Raw genomic sequence first — 6,550 nt, 5'->3', positions numbered from 1 at the left:
CTTAAAATCTTTTTTTATCCCAGACAGACCCGAAAAATCCCAGAAAAGGGATAAAAATCCCTTAAGTAAGAACACTGGTACATGGTACATGGTTATGGTGTTATGGTCAATGGTCATGGACCAACTTCAGTTTCAGTACCTCCATATCCAATATCCATAGATTTTCTTCTTTTTATTCATAATTTCATATCAGTCAGTAATTCAGTATTATCACTTTATCAGTGTTCATTGTTCAAGCAGAACAACATAATTTTTTAAGTAAAAAAATACGATTATTAGCAAAATTGAAAAATGTCACACAAAGATAAACTAGAAGATTTTATTGAAATGTATAATAAACCCAAAAATGGCCTGCTAGTGTGTATGTGTAGTCAGAATCGCTTCGGATTTTCCCGTCGGATTTTCTCGTCAGATTTTCCCGTCGGATTTTCCTCACGGATAAATCGTTTAGTGTGTAGGGATGCGCTTCACAGTTTTTCCTTGAGGTAAAACCGACGATTTTTCCTCACGGATAAATCGTTTAGTGTGTACCCAGCTTTAGAAAGCATGATGAGTAATGTTTTGTTTTAAGTAAACAAAGGAAAATGTACACAAAACTAATGGGTCATCCTTTCCCATGCTTCCTATACTAACACCATTTCACATCAAAACAAAACTAATGCATAGGAACATACTGTTGGTAGGAACATACTCACAATACTCACATGTTGTTAGCACTTAGTTAATAACGCTAAAATTTCAACAAAAATGGGGGGAAAAATCATGCCCTTTTGAAATTCTTGAGAAAAAATCTCTACATAATATTACACAGTAAGTAGGGGAGACTGGGGATCCATGGGGTCAAAAAAAATTGGAGGTCCATAAATATTTGTGGGTTAATGCTAGACTCAACTTTTAAACATGATTAGGTGTAGAGTTTTGTTGGCTTTCAAAATCTCCTGGTCAGGAAAATATAACCTATACCAACTTGAAAACATTCAAATTCAAAGTGACATCAAAAAAAAAAAAAAAAACTCCATGGTACCCCATGCCTGTACACCATGGGTCATTACAATTTGTGAAAGTTGCAACTCTATAAATAGTGAATAGAATATAACCAAAATCTAGTATTTGTCTGTCATTTTATAGCCATTCCACAAAAAAAGAGAGAGATATTAGTGAAAAACCAAGCATTTAGTTTTTACCCTGGCCCATGGTGACCCATCAGTTTTGATCCATGGATACCCAACACCTCATTAAAAAAATAATAATAATTAATATCTGTAAAAATAATAATGCAATGTTACTTTCCTCTCCTGTACAGTGTCTCCAAACACAATTAAATGCCTCAGAAAAAAACCATATGCAAATTACTGCTGATTTGTTGAATTATGTTAAATAAAAAAGAAATTGCACCATCAAAATGATTAAGTTCGCAGCAGTCATTGGGTCAATTCACATTAGTGATGGGCCGAGTGAATGATTTTATTCGAGTGGACTCGAGTTTGACTTCACTCGAGTGCACTCGATTATTATTTTGTTCCACTCGAGTGGAACAACTATTCATTGGGTTCTCTGACCCGAGTTCACTCGCGCACTCGCCACATATTATTGCAACATACAGTTTCTATTCGAGTACAAATCTATTCGTCAGAAAAACTATTCGTTTGAACGAGTTGAATGATTCACTACCCCCCTCTTGCCTCTTACTAGATGATGATGCAAGAAAGAGAACTGAAGAGGGGAGGGGTATAGTGGTATACCCGTATGCCGAGAGTTTCCGAACGAAAACCCGAATATCTACGACTCGCTCGCCTACTCGACTCTCGAGTGAGAAATCGGCGCGGCGCGGTGTAATTTCCAGGAATAAATATTCAACTCGATTAATTTCCACTCAAGTTACAACTCGAGTTGGAAAATAATCGAGTAGAAAATAATCGAGTTGAAAAATCTCACTCGAGTCCCATCACTAATAAATTTGAATTTGAAAGAATTTCAAACTATCCCGCGTTTAGAATGGTAACTACAGAGAGGAAGCGTATCTGATCAGTGGCGTGTTAAGGATTTCTATCTGGGAATTTGCCAAGGTAGCATTTTTAGAGGCTCTTCTAATCTCGATACTTTCTAAAATGTTAAGTTTTCTACCACCCTCGCAAGAGACCATCACCCTGGCTAGAGACCATCACCCTGGTGCATGGCAGATGCAAAAAGATATCCTCTTTAATCTGCCATCACCATTCAGCAAAAGCTAAAGCCGCTACAACAACAACAACATGGTTGTTTCATCAAAAGATACCTATCAGTAAGAATTAATTTAATATTGAACAGCCAGTTCATTTAAATTTAAATAAACTATTATTATATATTTTTTTTTTAAAGGTTTGACAGAGGGAACTGTAACTGCTATGGTCTTATCGTCCTGAAATCAAAGAGAGAAGGAAGACAGGATAGGAGAAAGCCAGCCTTCTGAGAACGAATATTATCCCATCAGGATAAAATCTGCCCCGGGTGGGAATCAAAACCACGGCCTAGCGCCTACAAGGCAGACGCACTACCAACTAAGCTAACTAGGCTGGCTTAAATAAAATAGCTTAAAAAAAATCTGACCATTAAAAAAAAAAAAAAAAAAAATCTGACCATTTTTTGGGAACCTACTTGACCTACAGGCTGCTGTAAGAGAACATTAACTTGACATAAAGGGAAGTTTGACCACACCATCATAATTATGTGTACTTTAATATTGATATGCCTAAAATTGGTGTAGGACAAACAGTTGAGGAGTTATAAGCAAAAAAGTGACCATTTTTTACACCGCTGTAAGTTCTCTCCTCAACTCTCAAAGTCTCAAACTTGGTATTTTACATTTCCCCCACCATACTTGATTTTACACCGCTGTAAGTTCTCTCCTCAACTCTCAAAGTCTCAAACTTGGTATTTTACATTTCCCCCACCATACTTGACAAAGTTGTCCAGGTGAAGTTTGAGACGTTTCTGTGTGACAATCTGTTGTATTCGTTTACTGTATGATGCATTGCCTATGGGCCTCGGACATCGCACACCATCATCCACCAGGCAACAGATCTGCTGGAGATCTGTCGGCCCGTGTGAGTCCTCTTCTCCTATGCTGAATCCGTTCATTCAACCCTGAAAATAAATAAAACCCAGGTATGATTTTTAAAAATATTAGGTTTAGAAAATTGGAACAAATAAAATTAAATAGATGATTTTTAATGTTCTATCGAACCTCTTTAAAAAAAAAAAAAATAAAAAAAAATAAATAAATAGATCAAGTGCACTAGATGCAGAGGAACTTAACTAGTCAGCAAGAAGCTTAAAAGGTAACATACCTGCCTTGTAAGTGCTAGGTCATGGGTTCAATTCCTAAGAGGGGTACCGTAATCTAATATGCTTCATTCTTGAAATGGCTGACTTTCTCCTATCCTGTCCTTCTTCTCTCACATATTTTGGGGTAATTATGCAGAAGTCACGTCCATGGAAAAGAAAAGCTCCTTTTTGTATTCAACCTAACCCTATAATAACACTGGTCAGTTTGTGCCAGTTCCTTTTGTAGCAATATTCCATGGACGTGACTTCTGCACAAGTACTCTTGTCTTAATATCTCATGATCCACTGAACATATTTCTACGAAACCTACATCAAATCAACCACAAAACACCTGTCTATCATATTATCAAGAAATGAACAATCTGAGGTTTCATATTGAAGATTTGGAGACGAAAAATTGGATTTGGAAAAGTGTAAACAAATGTCTGATGGTAGAACATGAAAGCTTCCTTGGGAAAAGTTATGGAACTTACCTTAAAAATGAACAATGCTCCAAGTCCACTTGAACTTTGAGAACAATAAAATAGGAAAATCTGATGAAAATTGGTTTCAGTTTAGCAGAACTTTAAAATTTATTCAATTTTTTTGAGGAAAAATTTGTTCCGATTTCGTAAAAGTAAAAAACACAAAACACAAACGTTTTCAAAAAATTCCAGCTTCTCTCAGGAGTCAGCTGTTGTCAGCTGCTTCGCTTTCGTAATCAGCTGTTTAAAAAAAATCCCCTAACTCAAGGGAATTTTTCTCACTTAGAGAGAAATTTTCTTTTCTTGATAAGAAACGGGACTTTTTTTCAAGAGGTTTGATAGAGGGAACTGTAATTTTTAAGGTCTTATCGTACCGAAATCGAACAGAGAAGGAAGTCAGGATAGGGGAAAGCCAGCCGTTCCGGGAACGAACATTATCCGTTCAGGATAAAATAAGTTCCAGGCAGGAATCGAACCCGCGGCCTAGCGCTTATAAGGCCGACGCGCTACCACAGCCATGCTAACTAGATCTGCCTTGTAAACGCTAGGTCGCAGATCCAATTCCCGACGGGGTGGATTTTATCCTTAAAACTCTAACCCGTTGAAATATGTACCAAAATAAGATTGTAATTTTTTTTCGACTATGCTGATAATGGGCATCGAACCCGGGACACTCTTCATAGCTAGCAAGGGCGTAAGCACTCGAAATCTTTAGTGGACTGTTTGCCCCTACCCCTACACCTAAGCCTCAGGCCGTGGTTATGAACAGGGCTGAGTTAGGCCATTCTGAGATGTTCTTGGCAAGTGGAAAATGATGTGGTAACTTAACACAGAGCCTTCATGAGCGTGTAAAGTTGGCGGGAAATTCGAAATTTTGATTTTTTTTCGCAACGCGTACAATCTGAATTCATTTTTTACTTTTTATCTCTAGTTTGCACGTTTATATTATACTTTTCATTTAAATTAGATATTACAAACAAGCGAATTACAAAGCAAACAAAAATAAATATAAAATAAATTTTAAAAATTGCCGCCGGGACAGAGGGTTAGAAAAAATGCCCAACAATCCCACGATATCCTTGGTTAAGTTACCACTCCAATGCAAAACTGTAGGAACAATATCCTATCTCACCTGAGTCACCTCGTCCGAGCTCATCTCAGCCCTGTTCATAAACACAGAAGGGTGTGTTTATGTACTGGGCTGAGATCAGCTCGGACGACGTGAGATAGCTGTTCCGCCGGCAATTTTTAAAATTTATTTTATATTTATTTTTGTTTGCTTTGTAATTCGCTTTTTTTTAATATCTAATATAAATGAAAAGTATAATATAAACGTGCAAACTGGAGATAAAAAGTAAAAAATTAATTCAGATTGTACGAGTTGCGGAAAAAAAAATCAAAATTTCGAATTTCCCGCCAACTTTACAAGTTTACAAGCTCATGAAGGCTCTGTGTTAAGAAGTTACCACATCATTTTCCACACGCCAAGAAAGGCCGAGAATGGCCTATCTCAGCCCAGTACATAAACACAGCCTGATGCTCCAGAAGGAATCTGGCAACACTGTAGCGTATAGCGGACAAATTTCAAAAACCAAGAATCAAATGGTATTTGGTGTTGGCTCGGTGTGTTTATGTACTGGGCTGAGCTAGGCCATTGTCGGCCTTTAAGCGTGTAAAGTTGGCGGGAAATTCGAAATTTTGATATTTTTTTCCGCAACTCGTACAATCTGAATTAATTTTTTACTTTTTATCTCCAGTTTGCACGTTTATATTATACTTTTCATTTATATTAGATATTAAAAAAAAGCGAATTACAAAGCAAACAAAAATAAATATAAAATAAATTTTAAAAATTGCCGGCGGAACAGCTATCTCACGTCGTCCGAGCTGATCTCAGCCCAGTACATAAACACACCCTTCTGTGTTTATGAACAGGGCTGAGATGAGCTCGGACGAGGTGACTCAGGTGAGATAGGATATTGTTCCTACAGTTTTGCATTGGAGTGGTAACTTAACCAAGGATATCGTGGGATTGTTGGGCATTTTTTCTAACCCTCTGTCCCGGCGGCAATTTTTAAAATTTATTTTTTTGCAACTGCTCCATTGGCAAAAATACCAAAATGTGATTTTCCGATTATTTTTCATAATCGATTATACTTTCGATTATTTTTCATAATCGATTATACTTTCGATTATTTTTTATAATCGATTACGATTACGAATAATCGATTATTCCCAACACTAATTCCAATTCCAACCATCTGATTGACCAAAATTTGTTTTAGGGTGTGTTTATGAACAGGGCTGAGATGAGCTCGGACGACGTGAGATAGCTGTCCCGGCGGCAATTTTTAAAATTCATTTTATATTTATTTTTGTTTGCTTTGTAATTCGCTTGTTTGTAATATCTAATTTAAATGAAAAGTATAATATAAACGTGCAAACTAAAGATAAAAAGTAAAAAATGAATCCAAATTGTACAAGTTGCGGAAAGAAAAATCAAAATTTCGAATTTCCCGCCAACTTTACACGCTGAAGGGTGTGTTTATGAACAGGGCTGAGATGAGCTCGGACGACGTGAGATAGCTGTCCCGGCGGCAATTTTTAAAATTCATTTTATATTTATTTTTGTTTGCTTTGTAATTTGCTTGTTTTTAATAGCTAATATAAATGAAAAGTATAATATAAACGTGCAAACTAAAGATAAAAAGTAAAAAATGAATTCAGATTGTACAAGTTGCGGAAAAGAAATCAAAAATTCG

At 36.5% G+C, this 6,550-nt stretch overlaps 1 long non-coding RNA gene across 1 annotated transcript; it reads left to right on the top strand.

Annotated features, from left to right (window-relative positions):
- The first annotated feature begins 69 nt into the window (after nt 1-69).
- Nucleotides 70-2,861, top strand: LOC113471867. The gene is made up of 2 exons (XR_003394405.1): nt 70-192; nt 2,646-2,861. It is a non-coding gene; the product is annotated as an uncharacterized LOC113471867 (long non-coding RNA).
- Nucleotides 2,862-6,550: the final 3,689 nt, after the last annotated feature.

The sequence above is a fragment of the Diaphorina citri genome, unplaced genomic scaffold, assembly GCF_000475195.1.
Source record: "Diaphorina citri unplaced genomic scaffold, Diaci psyllid genome assembly version 1.1 scaffold3170, whole genome shotgun sequence".
Classification (NCBI taxonomy): Eukaryota; Metazoa; Arthropoda; class Insecta; order Hemiptera; family Psyllidae; genus Diaphorina; species Diaphorina citri.
Note: the sequence above shows the minus strand (reverse complement) of the source record. Positions and strands in the feature narration are given on the sequence as shown.